This window comes from Suricata suricatta, chromosome 2, assembly GCF_006229205.1.
Source record: "Suricata suricatta isolate VVHF042 chromosome 2, meerkat_22Aug2017_6uvM2_HiC, whole genome shotgun sequence".
NCBI lineage: Eukaryota > Metazoa > Chordata > Mammalia > Carnivora > Herpestidae > Suricata > Suricata suricatta.
Window position 1 is genome coordinate 137,880,986 of NC_043701.1, and position 17,086 is coordinate 137,898,071.

At 37.9% G+C, this 17,086-nt stretch overlaps 2 long non-coding RNA genes across 2 annotated transcripts; both read left to right on the forward strand.

Annotated features, from left to right (window-relative positions):
- Nucleotides 1–9,729: 9,729 nt before the first annotated feature.
- LOC115272502 lies at nucleotides 9,730–11,577 on the forward strand. The gene is made up of 3 exons (XR_003900394.1): nucleotides 9,730–9,807; nucleotides 10,496–10,686; nucleotides 11,538–11,577. It is a non-coding gene; the product is annotated as an uncharacterized LOC115272502 (long non-coding RNA).
- Nucleotides 11,578–13,267: 1,690 nt separating this feature from the next.
- LOC115272495 lies at nucleotides 13,268–16,593 on the forward strand. Its single transcript, XR_003900393.1, has 4 exons — nucleotides 13,268–13,337; nucleotides 13,460–13,616; nucleotides 15,885–15,947; nucleotides 16,437–16,593. It is a non-coding gene; the product is annotated as an uncharacterized LOC115272495 (long non-coding RNA).
- The last annotated feature ends 493 nt before the right edge of the window (nucleotides 16,594–17,086 follow it).

Consider the following 17,086-nt stretch of genomic DNA (forward strand, 5'->3'; position numbering starts at 1 on the left):
ATAAGTAGGCTCTACTTTCAGCACAAAGGCCAACACGGGACTCAATTCCACAACCCTGGGATCATGGCCTGAGCCAAAATCAAGAGTTGGATGCTCAACCGACTGAGCCACTCAGCCACATCCCCCCATTATATTTTTTAAATTGACTTTCTAATCTTTTATATTTGTATCTTTTTTAGCTTTTATAGTTTTATTGTCTTTTTTTATCTTTTCATATGAATTGTAGAGCCAACGTGTTAAGTACCATGACAGGTGACGGCTTCTATTTTCCATTATTTTAGGAAGGAAACCATACCCATGCACTGTAAGTTTCTTATTTGTTTACCCCAAAATATAGAAATCTAGCAGAAGTCAGGTGGTTACCAGCCTATCAACAAAGTGACACAGCAACCAATGACTCTGAGAAAATGTGCAATTGGGAGAGTTGCCAAACCCCAAACCCACTAAATTCTTGTCGCACTGCCTTGTCTTCCTGCTTGGGGACGTCATCACCTGGCAAGCAAATGCTGTGCTCCCATCCAAGGCAGTATTTGTTGACACTGGCCCGTCTTGGCGCTTGAAAGCAGGTTCACAGCAAGCATTCTCGATCATTTTATTAGCCATCTGCTTTCCAGCGTGAATAGAAGTGGTTTTCCCTCACACATTTTGACTGAAATTGCCTGTAATTTATACATAAATTTAGAGAATGTGAAAAATTTATGAATATCGAAACTTCTAAAGAATAAACACAGTGTATCTCTGCATGTATTTAGATATTTTTCAAGTCCATCACTAAAATCTATTATTTTTAGTCCATGATGTTCTAAAAGTTTTGTGGCTGTTGAGAATTATGTTTTCAAATTGTATTTTTAATTGGCCGTTGCCAGCATATAAAAATGTTTCTATTTCTATCTAACAATCTTATTATTTCTTTTTTTTTTAGTTTATGTATTTATTTTTGAGAGAGAGAGATGGAGAGACAGAGCATGCACACGGGGGAGGGACAGAGAGAGAGAATTCCAGGCAGTCCCCACACTAACAGGCTATAGTTCCAGCCCCACGGTGGGGCTGGAACCCACAAAGTGGGAGATATGACTTGGTCTGAAATCAAAAGTCAAACGCTTAACCGACTGAGCCACCCAAGCAACCTTATTATTTCTAATACTTTGTAGATTCTCTTCGATTTTTTATTGTAGAAAATATATTCTCACAACAGTTTCCCCCTTTCCTCCAATACTTCTGCTTTTTGTTTCTTTTTTTTCTCTCTTATTGTGTTGGTTAGAAACTTCAATAAAATGTTAAATAGAAGCTGTGATAGAAGCAATCCAAAATTTGCTTTCTTCAATGTTTATTTATCTATTTTGAGAGAGAGAGAGAGACAGAGAGTGAGGGAGGGGGCAGAGAGAAGGAAGAGAGAGAATCCAAAATAGGCCCTGCATCGTCAGCGCAGAGCCCAACGTGGGGCTTGAATCCACCAGCCGTGGGATCATGACCTGAGCTGAAATCCAGAGTCAGATGCTCAACTGATTGAGCCACCCAGGCGACCCCTAAATTTTCTTTTAACTTTAAAGCTTTCTAAAATTTCACCATGAAGTAAGATATTATCAGTAGGTTTTTGAGAAATAATATCTTATCAGATTAAAGAAAGACTCCTTCATTTTGCATTATAAGATCTTTCCCTTTTTTAAAATCCACAATGAGTGTTCAATTTCATTAAATTCCTTCTTAGTATTTATTAAAATGACTGTATTTGCTTCTCTTTACACTTATAATCTCATGATTTACATAGAAGAATTTCCTGAAACAGAATTATTCTTACTTGGTTAATATGGGCATACATACAGCTACATAGATGTCTTAACTTATGTATTGATTTTGTTTAATAAAATATGATAATATATATTACATATTTCATACCTAAATATAATACTTAATATATTCATGGTAATAGGGCAGATTATGTAGACTTTTTTCATAATGTGTTATATTAGCATAGTTTTCATAAGTCAGAGGGCAAACCATACATATCACATATATTGATTAGACAAATATATATTGAAACTACTGTATTTAACAAAAATATTTGCTATTAAATACATTTAATACAATGCTGACATATAATTAATAATGTTATGTAATATAAAACTCTTGCGCTCTGTTTATTTTTTTCTTTATTCTTGTCTGATTATATTATCCTATAATTTTATCCTTAACCTATCATTTTCTCTTTGTCTGATAACATCATCCATCATATTAGCCGAAGAAAGTGAGCAAGACATTTGTCCCTCTTTTAGTATCTGAAACAACTTATAAGAAATATGTTTCTTGAAAGATAGCAAATTTTCCATAAAACTACTCTGTTGTTTGGGAAAGTGTCTTCAGGTTGATTTGATTTTTGACAGCATTGATTTACTCCAGTCTTCAAGTTTTCTTAAGACAATTGCAGCAATCTACGTTCCTTCTCTGTTGCCCATTTCCTATACGTTTTTCAAATTTTTTGTCATCATTATTCATCACACTTTTAAGTGATCTCTTGCTTCCAGAGTATCTAGACTTCAGTCTTCTTGTGCTTTCCTAATACTGTTTATTTCATTTTGTCTTTTTGATCTATGTAATCTAGGACTGGTCTCTTATCCTGATCTGTTTTTTTAAAAGCTTTTAAGTGTATCATGCTCACTGTCACATCTTTGTTTCTTATTTTATTTTCTGCATCTAATTTTATTTTGGTTTTCATTTCACTTACTTTGACATGCACTCACAATTTATTCTGTCTTTTTTTTTTTCCAAAGTGGCAGGATAACCTCTCTTTCAGTCAGTATCTTTTTATTTTAACAGATCTTCACATACGCACATACATTGACCTCTGAGTAATACGTCATCTGCAGCTTATTAGCTTTACAGGCGATATTCCTCTGGGCTTCTGAATGTGTCATAAGTTCTTTGTGATCTCTTCTCTGATGCAAGTAAGTATTAAAGACAGGAATGCTCACTTCCAAACTTATGTTCATTTTAAACTATCTTTTCTTTCTTTTTCGTTCTTTTTCCTTTTTATCTTTTTTTTAAATTTGTGACTCTACCTTTCTGTGGCTAGAAAAGATAGTCTGCATGATATGGATGCTTTTGAATGTGTTGAGTTTTTCCTTCTGTGTTTTAGAGTTCCACTAGGTTGAGCCAAGAGTTTGAGAAGAGATGGTTAGGTGAACGTGACAATGAATAGCAAGCAAATGATGATTTACTTTCATATTCAAGAGATAATGGTATCTCCATTCTTAAAGTGTTCAAAGCAAAAATACATTATTGTAATTTTTAAATAATCTATAATTTTCAGTGAGGAAAGAAGGATGAACAAAGGTAGAGAACAATGTAAGAAAGATGCAAGGAAAAGAGATGGGAGGAAAAACACAGGAGAGATGGCAAACTAAAGGAAAATACCTCAGGGTCCAGATAAGTACAGACAGACGAGGTGTACTTACTTTAAAAAAGTGACTTTCTGACTGAATGCAAAGAACCATTGACACAGAGTGATGAACTGTGTAGGGAAAAGATAAACCAGAAAAATATCACCAAAGGGAAATGAATGTGGCTTTGTCAATTTTAACAACATATAATTTAACCGAAAGGGTATGATTAGAAATATTTTAAAAACTGTAGAGATAAGCAGCAATTAATCAAGACAATATAAAGATCATGAAATTATAGGGGTGCCCTGGTAGCTCAGTCAGTGGGCCTGAGCCCTGCATCAGGCTCCTGGCTGACAGCTCAGAGCCTGCTTGGGATTCTCTCTGTCCGTATCTCTCTGCCCCTCACTCACCTATGCTTGCTTTCTCTCCTTCTCTCAAAATAAATAAATAAACTTTTTTTTAAAAAATCATGAACTTATGTGTATCTAGCTACAACAACGTATGTACATACAATCATTGTGGAAGATTTCCTACAATTTTCTCAGAAATTATCAGATGAAGAACAAAAAAGTACTTCATGAACATTTTCTTATGCAATTTAGCACTTTAATTTCATTTTTAATGCCTTTATAGTTTTTCATAAATAGATTCACAATTAAATGACCTCTTGTTGGACACTTAGCATGATTCCAATTTTTTCTTTGCAAAAATCATTGTAATAGATATACATAGTTCACTATTTTTAGACTCCTGCAGATTTGAATTTCTGTCTGGTATCATTTCCTTTCAATCTGAAGAACATCCTTTAGCGTTTCTTACGGAGCATATCAGCTGTCAGCTACTAATAAACTCGGGTTTTGTTTGCCCAACAGTTTTACCTGCATATTTGAAGGATATTTTCACTTTATATATGTTTCTTGATTTCAGCATGACATTGTATGGAGCGCCTGGGTGGCTCCGTTGGTTAACTTCAGACTCTTGATTTAGGCTCAGGTCATGATCTCATGGTTCATGAGATCAAGTCCCATATCAAGCTGTGTGCTGACCGTACAGAGACTGCCTGGGATTCTTTCTCCCATACCCCCACCTTCGGCCCCTCCTCTGTTCCTTCTCTCTCTGCCCTCTCACAGTAAATAAATAAACATTTTTTTAAAAAAGATGACATCGTATGGTTTTCTGGCCTTCGTTTTTTTCTAAGAAGCCAACGTTAATTCATATTATCATTTCCCTGCATGTGAAGATGTAAAGTATGTTTTTCTCTTTATGCTATCATATTTACCTTGAAATTTTACTCAAGAATTTTACTATGTTGTGCTTAGGTGTGTCTGTGTGTGTGTTTGTATTTAACCTGTTTAGGGTTTTTTGAGTCTCCTGAATCTCATAAACATAAATCTTTTTAAACTACATTTAGGAAATATTGATTGTTATTTCTTCAAAATATTTTTCTGCCTCATTGTCACCATTTCCTGCCTCTGAGACTCTATGACACATGTTTGGGGCTATCTGATCCTGTCCCACAGGACCCTGATGCAAGGTCACTTTTCTTCAACTCTTTCTTTTTTAATGTTTGAATAATTTTTATTCATCTCTCTGCTTTGTTTCTCTCTTTTGTCATTTCTGATTTGCTTTTAAGCACATCTATATTTTTCCCCATATTGGTTATGTTTTTTTCTGGAATTTCAGTTTGTTTGCTTCTCTTTAGTTTCTTTTTCCTGACCTATGGGCCATGGCTTTCTCATATCTTTTCATATCGACTAGGCTTCTATTCTCTACTATATATTGTTAACGTTAAATTGTAGAGACTAGATTTTATTATATTCATCTGGAGAAGGTGGATTTATGTTCAAGCATACAGTTTAATTACAGGTTATTCAACTTAAATTTGTGGGGTTTGGTTCTTTACATTTTCTTAGAGAGACCTGTAAAAAGCCTAAACCTCCTCTTAAGTTTTTTGTTGTTGTTTAACCTGGAAGGACTCTGCTTTCAAACTCTGCCCTCTCCATAGGTGTTGCCAGCTCTTGGTTTGAGGATCTTGTTAGGGAGGCTCTAGAGTAGGCTTTCTAGAGTAGGCTTCTATTCTTAAGGTTTGGCCTTTTTCGGTATCTCTGCTGGATGCCAGGGATGTCAATAAGGACTTAATGAGGCTCCACTCCAGCTGCCCTCGACTCCCCTTGTTCCCAAGCTCTGCCTGACCTCTGGTTTATCTATTCTACACTCATCTCTGGTGAACCTACTCTTTGGAAATCTTCAGTTTATCTCGTCCTGTACAAGTACAGCTCAGGCTTAGTCACAGGCTTCCAGGGAATTTCCACGTGTACTTCTGGGACCTCATCTCTGCACAACTTCTCCTTCTTTCTCATGTCTTATCTGCAGATTCCAGACTCTGTGGTGGCCACAAAGTCTTTTCTCGACTCACTCTATTCAGAGAAGTTCCTGAACTTTGTTTGGACTTTAGCTTGCTACCCTGTGACCTACACCTTGTTCTCATGTAGAGATCTAGGACACTCATCTTTAAATAAGGTCTGCTTCCATGGATTATCTTCTTCAGGAATCAGTTCTGTGCTCTCTATTGTCCAGAGCTTTGTAAACTTTGTGTTTTGTATACTTATTTGTAATGGGAGGGCTAGTTCAGTATCAGTTTCTCCATCATGGCTTAAAGGTAAATCCAGATTCTATATTTTTTTAATTTTAGAAATTTTACTTGGTCATTTTCATAGATTCTGATTCTCTAGTGAAACTCTCCATTTTCTAAGTTATTTTGTCCACCTTCATCTCTATTGTCTTGAACAAATTAATTGTATTTATTTTAAAGACTTTGCCACCCAAATCACAATGTGTCTATATTTTCTGTATTATTTTTCTTATAGGTCTTTTGTTAGATTGTCTTATATTTTTGTGTGACTAGTGATATTTTATTTTTGGTTTTGTTTTTAGAGACAGAGAAAGAGAGTGTGAGCAGGAGAGGGGGAAGAGGTGGACAGAGAGATTGAGAGAGAGAGAGAGTGCTTTTTTAAATTTTATTTTGAGAGAGAAAGTGCAAGCAGGAAAGGGGCAGAGAGAGGATAGAGCAAGAATCCCAAGCAGAGTCCACATTGCCAGTGCAGAGCCTGATGCAGGGCTCAAACTTATGTATTGTAAGATCATAACCTGAGCTGAAGTCAGATGCTTAACTGACTGAGCCACTCAGGTGCCCTACTTCATTGTTTTCTTAATTGAGATATATAATACATAAAAAAACTGGAAAAATCTTAAGTTTACTGTTTGATGAATTGTTACATACATATAATAACCCATCACCAAGATTAAGATACAGAATATTTCAGAATTGTGGAAGGCTTATTTGTACTTTGTTTCAGGCACTGGTTCCTTGGTGTAACCATTATTTTCATTTCTGTCTCTACAGATCAATTGTTGAACTTCCTATAAATGAAATAGCATTTTATGTTATTTTTTGTACATTCACTTAATGATGTCTCTGGTTTCATCCATGCCGTCCTGTGTATCAGCACTGCTTGCTTTCCCCCACCTTGTGTGTGTTATTCCATTGTCTGAATTTGCCATATGTTATTTACCATTCTGTTTCTTATGGACACAGAGGTGGCTTCCAAGTGGAAGCAACGGTTGCTTTGATTATTTTTGTATTTGACTTTGGAAACATTTAAGCTCTCATGTCTATTGGGTAGTGAGTAGTGTATGCGGAGCTTTAGTTTTAGAAGTTAATTCCAAATAATTTACCAGCTATTTTGTTCTCATCTCATGGAGCCTGCTTTCTGGAAGGTTTCCAGAATTCTTGCCCCTGTGCAAGTACAGCCCAGCTCTCACTCACAGGCCTTGGGGCATTCCCAGATACAAGATATTCTAGTTGCCCTACCTGGTCACCAACACCTGGCATTATCAGTTCTAACTTTGACCATCCTAATGGGTACGGAACAGTTTCTTATAATGGTTTGACTTGGCATCTCTCTCTCTAATGACTCTAAATTTTATTATATTCATCTGGAGAAAGTGGATTTATGTTCAAGCATACAGTTTAATTATGGGTTATTCTACTTGAATTTGTGGGGTTTGGTTCTTTACATTTTCTTAGGCAGAGTGTCTTCTTATATACTCATTCATTCTAACAATTTAATTACTTTATAAATACAGAATAAAAATGTAGCGATGCAAGCTGATACTTTTTTCCGAACAAGGATTCCTCTTCCTTCACGGGCAAAGTAGAGTGGAGTTTAAAGGGATGATTTCTCTTACAGATATTTTTTGGGCTCGCCTGGCTGTAATCCAGTGGTGTGAGACATGTATGTCTTTCGCTACACCTTCTTCCTGCCTTAGTTTGTTAGAGAACTTCTCCTAGATCTCTCACTGTTAGAATCCTATTACCCCTCTAGGTGCTACTCAATGGTAGAATTTTATATATATGTAGGATAATTTTTTAAATTATTTTATTTTTAAATTAATTATTTATTTTAATTAATTTACTTATGATTGAAAAACTAAATTGAAGTGTAGTTAACATAGCATGCATAATGTTAGATTCAGGTATACAACCTGAATACATAGTGATTTGACAACTATATACGTTACAAAATGCTCAGCACAATATGTGTAGTTGTACCATCTGTCAGTTGCAGAATTCTTAAAAAAGGTTTATTTATTTATTTATTTATTTATTTCAAGAGAGAGAGCGAGCACACAGAGGAGAAGCAGAGAGACAGACAGAGCATCCCAAGCAGGCTCCATGCTGTCAGCGCAGAGTCTGATGTAGAGCTCAAACTCGCAAACTGTAGATCATGACCTAAGCCCAAACCAAGAGTCAGACGCTTAACCAGCTGAGCCACCCAGGTGCACTAATCACAGAATATTTAAATGGCCCAGATTCATTCTCTTTCTCCTTTATGGCCTTCCGTGTCCGTAGGAAACACTTGATACCCTATTTTGGAGGGTGCACAATTATTTAAAATATTTTAAAATATTTATTATTTATTCTTGAGAGAATTAGAGAAACAGAGCATGAATGGGGGTGAGACAGAGAGAGAGGGAGACACAGAATCGGAAGCAGACCCCAGGCTCTGAGCTGTCATCACAGAGCCCAACGTGGGGCTTGAACTCAAGAACCATGAGACATGACCTGAGCTGAAGTCAGATGCTTAACCAACTGAGCCCACTCAAGCACCCCAGGTTATTTTAAGATCCAGACCTCTATTTCCTTCAGTTACTCAGGCATGAAACACCCTCAGAAAACAGGATTTTTTGAATAGTTGAATTAATAGCACACCCTGCTTCTAATCACAGGACAGACATGATGTACTAGGAAGGGCTCCTAAATTCTAAGTTCTGCTTTCCCGTGGGTGGTGCTGGCATGCAATACGTAAAGACTGAGCCTCACTTTTCCGTTCCACCTCCTTGCAAATACCAGCCCTCCCAGTCTTACTGAGCCAAGTGACTTGGGGGATGTTACTCTACCTATTCTTATTCATCTATAGAAAAAGGGATAACTTTATCTACATTCCAGATTTGTCTGAGTCCTGAAGGAAGTTATTTAAAATTTGAAAACCAGTATTGAAGTCAGTATTTGCCATGTAGCAACCAATTTTAAAAACACAGCCATTGAACAATTAATAGTTCAATAATTGATGACAAACTTGATGACATTCAGATTCATACTGAAGTCCATTTGGAAGTGTTTATTGAGCATTTACTCAATGCTCAGGATAATGTTAGGTGCTGTGGAGGGTTTAAAAATACTAACCCTCAAAGTGGTTACTGGCGACTGCCAGTGGATAAGTGGATAAGTGCTGGGGTGGTCAGTGCCAGTCCAGGTAGGCAAGACATCACCCTGATTCCAGAAGACAGTGTCTTCATGGAAGGTAGTCAGCTTTGAAATGTCAGTTTCCTTTCTGGTTAAAAAAAAAAAAACCCAACCAAACAAACAAAAAAAAAACCACACCAAAAAATACAAAAACAAAAAAAAACCCAAAAAACCCGCTTGCCCAATATAAAATATATTTAGTAGAACTATTGATGAATAAATCATAAAAGATACACTCTTGAAAGGTTAATATTGACATCCTGTAAGACAGAACTTTATAAGCAGCACAACTATTGATCACACTGTAGTGATGGGCTGGAGTGTTCCAAGAGGGCCAAAGCCAGTGCGAAGAGGACTCAGGTGCTTTAAGAAGGTGAAACTTTGTTTAAATGCACATTTTGGAATCTCCAGTCCAGCCCACAAGCTGGTTAGTTTGGCTCTTGCAACATCGATAACAAAAGCCACTCCCTGTAAGGAAGAGGAAACATTTGCTAATGATATATTTTGGTTAATTGCAACCCTCCTGTTTACCCAGATAAAAGAGTCAAGAAGAAGTTCTCAAGGGCCTGAAAAACACTTTTGAAGGGAACCTTGTGTTTGACTTCTTCAACCCACAAAAAAGTAAGAAAAACTTTTGGTGATATCTTGAGCCTTCACTAATTCCTTTCTGGTTAATAGACTTCAATGAGATTATTTTTAAAGGAAGATGTGCCAGTTAGGAGTAATGTTTATTTCAATAATAAATTGGGGTAGAAATCAGTGAATGGCCAGTAATTACCCTGGACAAAGGGTAAGAGGAATCTGTTTGGCTTGGAAAGGTGAAATGTACAAAGGATGCTTTACATTTCTTTTTTCTAACTGCTGCTGAAGGAACCAGTGAGTGGCTAGATCTGGCTGTTTCTAGCATAATTACATAGAGAAAAAGAAAAAATGTTATTGCATACATTCATATATATAAGCATATGCCACTAGACACAAAAACAGAAATTCAACTACCAGATTTGTTTGTTTTTTTTAATTTTCCTTTCAAAATCATTTTAAACTTACAAAACTTTTTCAAAAAACAATAAATTCCTGTATAAACTTTACCCAGATTCTGAAAATGTCAATAATGTAATTATCATAATCAAGAAATTAATGTTGACACAATATTATTATCCATCTATAGAGCTTACTAAAATGTCATCAAGTGGCCCACTAATGTTCCTTTTCTGGTCCAGGATGCAACACAGTGTCACATATTACGTTTAATTACTATGTCTCCTTAATCACCATAATCTGAAACATTTCCTCAATCTTTGTCTTTCAGGACTTGACACATTGAAAGCGTGCTGGCCAGCTCTTTTATAGATTGCCCTTCAAATTGGGTTTGACTGATATTTCTTTGATTCAATTGAAGTTACCCATTTGGGCAAGGAACACACACAAAAAAGTGACGTTGTGTCTTTCCCAGTGCGAAGTTACTTCTTTATCGATTCTTAACAGTTTGTCCCACAACCGGTAATACTCACTGATCACTCTATTGAAGTGATGTTATTCCAAGTTATCTCACTTTTCCTTTCTTCTTTTGAATTTTCTGACAAGTCCCTTCAAGACTGCATTAAAATCCTGTTTGTCAGTGCACTTTGTCCCCATTCCCAGTTTTAGTATTCACTGATGATGCTTACCTGAAATGATCATTACTATGGTCATTTTCCATTTTCGTCATTCCTTCCATGTGTATTACTTGGAATTCAACTGCAAGGGAAAAAATTCCCTTCTCCCCCTTTTATTTACTTTATTCAATTAATTATTAACAATAGTATGAACTAGTGAATTCTTATTTTATTCTCTATGTTGTTTACAAGTTTCTGATTTATCCTGAGTTTCCTGTGCTTCACATGTATATTTTGTTTTATTCTTTTATGTTTTATACAGAAGCTAGCACAATATAGAAATTCTATGGATTTAAATCTCTGATACAAAGAAATTATCTATGTGTTAAATATTCCTGTGTATGATGTAAGGTATGGATTTCATTTGACCTTTATTGAATGGGCTACCCAGTCATCCCAGAGCCATTTATTAAAAGTCCATCTTGGCCCCACTGATTTAAGGTACCAACTTTACCCTAAGCTTCAGCTACCCGCTCCCAGTGTCACACTCCCTAACTTACAAACGTTAGTCCACTACTTTCAGACTCGACTCCTAATATTTCATTCTTAAGAAAACTTCTTATGTCTCCAGTTTTTACTTTAATAGTCCCTTAGTTCTTACCTGACCTCATTAAAACTTCAGTCTCCAATTAATTAATCCTACCACTCTTTCATAATCCCTTAGTTCTCTTTCTGTTCTCTCCTCATGCGCGTAAGAGCCTGTCACCCACGACTACGATTCAGTGCCTGTGATCTCAGAAGCTTAAAGGTTCAGGTAAGAAACATTAATGATTGAAACTGGCAAAGCACAACACAGAAAGAAGGTGCAGGGATGTGGTGAACCAAATGGATTGTGCTCTATCTAAAAGCATTCAAATACATACAAGACGCAAACCCAAAAAATTCGTCTTCAGGCTAAATTTATCCATCTGTTTCTCACCTTATTTCCATTTATTGCTATCCTCTAAAACCTCAACTTTTGTTGAACCCACTATCTGCTTTCCCCATGTCTGCATCCACTTTACCTCACGTGCAGAAGGGAAAAATGTACCAAAATGCTGGTCAGCTTTACACTCAAGTCACTGTCACATCCTGAGTGGGCGTTCCCACTGAGCAGCCATTCTTCACGTTTCTAAAGCTTTCCATTCCTCTCTCAGACATGACTGGGTCACACTTTCTCCTCTGCATATGCCTTCTTATTAGTATGCTTTAGCTGCGGTAGTAGAGTTCCCAACTAAAATGCCTTCTCTCTCTCTCTCTCTCTCTCGCTCTCTCTCTGTATATATACACATATATATACATATATATATATATATATAAGAAATCCACTCTTTAACTTTATTTACTTGCTTTCCTATTTATTTCTTCTTTAGCAACCATTACAATCTACAATGATTTGGATTTTTGTGTACTGTTTTATTTTTTCCCTCAACCAGAACATAAAGTATCTGGGGACAAAAACCATATCTCTTGGTATCCACCAAGAGTCTTGAGGATCTACAACAATTGCTGCCATATATTAGGTACTCAATAAACACATGCTAAATCAAGGAATTAATCAGAACAAAGGTTCAATACATGTGAAATTCAAGAAAATCCAGGATAAAGAGTTGTTGTAGGTAAAGTCTACAGGAGGGGTTGGCAAACTTTTTATGAAGAGCGATAATAAATACACTCAGCTTCGTAAGCCATATACTCTTCATCACATCTATTCATTTCTGCTACTGTAGAGTGAAAACAGCCTTGGTAATACACAATAAATGGGAGTGGCTGGATTTGAACCACAGTCATAGTTTGCAGACCTCTGGTCTAGATGAACAGATCTTTGCACAAATCAGAATCCTGGGTTCACACTGCTACTTGCAGATGCTTGAGAAATCCTATGTGCATGTATACATTCACATCTACATTATCTCCTAAAGAGCAGAACATGGTTGAGAGTATGGACTCCAGAGCCAGATTGCTTGGTTCAAGTCCTGGTTGGCCACTGACTTGATTTTTGACCATGAACCAAGTCACTGCCCACTCTGCACTTCAGTTTCCTCACCCTTAAAACAGAGACAATGGGGTACCTGGGTGGGTTCAGTCAGTTAAGTGTCCAACTTTTGATTTTGGCTCAGGTCATGATCTCAGGATTTGTGGGTTTGAACCCCACATTGAGCTCTAGGTGGACAGTACAGATCCTGCTTGGGGTTCTCTCTTTCCTTCTTTCTCTGTCGTCTCCTCACTTTCTATAAATAAATAAATAAGGACAACAATAGGGTCTGTGTCGTAGGGGTGCATAGTGGGATATTCTTTGTGAAACACTTAGAGCAGAGCTTGGCACATAGAAACTGCTAGATGTCTGTGTTGAGCAAATGTGGAATAAGTCTTTGGTTAGCACATGGCATACATTATCTCATTTTTCTCTCACAGAAGCCCAGAGAGGTAATATATGACTTTAAAGATATGGAAATCTTTTTAAAGATTTCTTTTAGAAGACGTCTTTTAAAGACACTTGGGATTCAGAGACACTAGGTAAGATTCCTATGATCACGCAGCTAGTAAGTGTTCATATGAAGGCCAAAGTAATACATTTTAGAGACTAAAATCTCTGTAAAGAAAGTATAATGTATGTTTCCTACCCAATTTCAACTCAGAATAAAAGTAACTGATATGATTGGCTTCTACATTGGTTTGAAAAGATGGCTACAAATACTCTGACATGCTTCTCCTCAAGAGCAATTGAAGCGCGGAGGATTTGAGACTGCTTCAACCAACAGAGCTTGATGAAAGCGACACTATGTGACTTCTAAGGTCAGACCATAAAGCGCTCCTCAGCTTTTGCCTTGTAGAACACAGTCTCTTAGAACTCTGAGCCGCCATTTTAAAAAGCCAAATTACCCTGAGGTTGCCATGCTGTGAGGAAGCCCAAGCCACGTGGAGAAACCGTGCATACGTTCTTAAGTTAATAGTCCCATTTGAGCCTAGTCTTGGAGTCACCCCAGGCCAGAAACTATACATGTGAGTGAAAGTTCTGAAATGAACCAAGCCTCTGGCCATGGAGTAACTTGGCTTTCAACCAACTTTCAACTCTTCCTTTCTAAGACCCTAGATGTCATCCATCCCCACTGTCATCTCCCCAGAATCCATGAGCAAAATAAAATAGTTGGCATTTCATGTGACTAAGTTTTTGGGTGCTTGGTTAGCACAGAGATAAACAGGACATCTTTCCAGATGTTCCTAAACTACAATTATAATTCAGCTTATTAATGCTAGTCTTCCTTCATTCCTCAGTGGTTCTGCTTTGCTACTGGCTTGAAACTCTTTTGAGTCATCAAGCACTGTAAGGACTTAAGATTTGAACCAGGTCTTCTTTAAAGCAGGGCCATTGATTCTTACATGCTACCAGGGGATCATAAGTAAATCCTCTCATGTGGGGCGGGGGTGGAGGGAGTTGGTTTTCTGTAAAATGATGAGCAAAGCCTGCTTTGCACAATTTCCGTGAGACTCAAATGATACCATGGGTATAAAACTGCTTTAAAAGAATTTAGACTTCAGACCTTTGTCAAGAGACCTGGGGCAGAGGGTAGTTTTAATCCTCCTAGAGTTCCAGCCCAAACAAATCAATAGTGTTGATGCCACAGCCATGAAAAGAGTGAGCACACTTCGCATCATACACCAGGGGCTCCTAAAGGGTCTCTGTGTGTGTACACGTGGGTGTAATTTAAGAGTGGGCCAGCCTGGTGATTTTCAAACAACTCAAGTGTCTGACATGAAAGCGAGTGACAGTCCTTGGAACAAGGGCCATGAAATGCAAGTATATTGCAAATCACTCGGTTGTACTGTCGGGGGAATCATAGCCACCATATATATTTTCTTAAATGTAGCTTCCCAGCAAACCTTTCATAAAATTCATGACTGTGACTGACCTCTGCTACATGCTTGTCTCCACAGCTTCCCCTTCCCCTTCAAATATAACCCAGGCTTATAATGCATTTGTGGCAAAGCACTGTTTATGGGCTGCTGAACAGCCATTTTCAGTGCCCTTCTCCCTTTCTTCCTCTTTCCATGGAGCCCTGAAGACAATTACTTGCCAGCCAGTTTTCCATGCAGCTGGGGGTAGCTGGGGGTAATATAGGAATAAGAAAAGTCTTCTTGGAAAAGTCTTTCATAAAACATTTCCCTTTCCTGATATAAGGACACACAATGCTGGCATAGCTTTTCCCACTTAATCTTTCTATTGCCTTGAGTGCATAATGGATGGAGCTGTAGCAGCCATCTTGTGATAATGAGGACAATTTCAAAAGTGGTATCTGCTCTAACATCTTTGAACTGACCACCTCTCTTTAAAAAAAAAAAAAATAGTTCCAAGTTTGTGTAAGCCTCTGAGGTTGTATTTTTTTTTTACTTCTCAAATGCAGACAATTCTGATATGACTTGGCCATGTGTAGTTGGGACCAGGCAATAAATACTATTATATACACATGTATATATTCACATGTATACTATCACTATGCTGGGGTAGCAGGTAACTTACTTTCCTACCTTTTACAAAGATGGTGGAAACAAATTTCTTGAGTGTAAAGTCACTTAGAGGCTACACACTTCTCTCTCCCTCTACTGGTCCATGACTTCATAGACACTGTCTTCTATTCTCCCCATACTTCACCACTCTGGTGGTCCAGGTCATGTTCATCGCCCCTCTCATTTTCTTCAGTTCTCCACTGTGGTGCTTCCCAGTTTCCACACTGAAACCATCAAGGTCTTTCTAAAAAAACAACGTCTATGCTTGTATTCCTGTGAAAGCAATATCCCAATGCTTACTCACAAAAGCTTGAACTTCATTCTTCTGAGAAGTTCTCTGTGTTCTTCTCCAACTTTTATTTCAGCCAGTGCTTTTGTCCTGTCTCCTTTCTACAATGTTCTCAGCTCCTCAACTTCAGTCATGCTGAATTTAAAAATCGCTCTTGCACTATTCAAATCCTTCTGCCTGGGTGGCTCCCTCTTACCCAAGACTTCTCTGATGTAGGCACATACACACATTCCACTCTACATTGTTGTTCCTGTCATTTATCCCCACAGCAATCTACCCAGTAGTTGGAGAAGCAAACACAGAACACAAGCAAATATTTTCCTGACTAGATGGTAAGCCATCTGATAATGAGGCCCAAGTATACTTTGTTCACTGCTATCAGTGCCTGGAGAAGTGCCCAGCATGTGGGTTTGGAAGAAGGGAGGGAGGGGGAGAGGGAAGAAAGGGAGGAAGGAGGGAAGGAGAGATGGAAGGAAGGAAGGAGGGACAGAGGGAGAGAAGGAAAGAAAGGAAGGATGGGAAGGAAGGGAGGGAGGGAGGGGGAGGGAGAGGGGAAGAAAGAAGAAGGGAGGGGAGGAAGGGAGGAAGGAAGGGAGGAAGGAAGGAAGGAAGGAAGGAAGGAAGGAAGGAAGGAAGGAAGGAACAACAACCAAGGATCATTTGTCTTTACATTCTGGCCTTACACAATTCAGCAGTTGCTGTGATAGACTATTTTAAGACCAGAAGGTAGACAGGGAGACTTTTCATTTACCACTTGGAGCACTCGTTGATTGGCTGACCTAATCCCCATTTCCAATATCCTTTTTTTTTCTACTTTTCAGGTAGACCTGCTCATGGGTGAAAGTGCTGGCTAATGGGGCACATGCAGAACTGTGTGTGGGATTTCCAGGAAAGCTTCTGATTGAGGCAGTACCCTTTCCTCCTTATTCCTTCCCCTTGTTTCTGCTAAATGTTGACTTGATGCCTATAACTACAGCAGCCACCTTGTAAGTATCAGAAGTCACCAGAAGAGGGGCCCCTGGGTGCTCAGTGGGTTAAGTGTCTGACTCTTGGTTTTGGCTCAGGCTGTGATCTCATGGTTTGTGGGTTCAAGCCCTTCACTGGGCTCTGTGCTGATGGTATGGTATGGAGCCTGCTTGGGACTCGCTCGCTCGCTCTCTCTCTCTCTCTCTCTCTCTCTCTACTTCTCCCAGCTGTCTCTCTCTCTCTCAAAATAAATACTTAAAAAAAAGAAGTCACCAGAAGAATCATAAAGGCCTGTAACCACTCAAATCATTCACCTTTTATTTATCACTTATTAGAAAGCCTTTGTATAATTGAATTTTACTTGTTTTCCTTTAGGATTTAATCATAAATACTTTTCATATGTCATTAAAACTTTTTCATAGGTATCAGATTGTCCACATAACATTACATTGAATGAATATACCATAGTACATTTGACCATTTTCCTATTGTTGTGAACATTTTT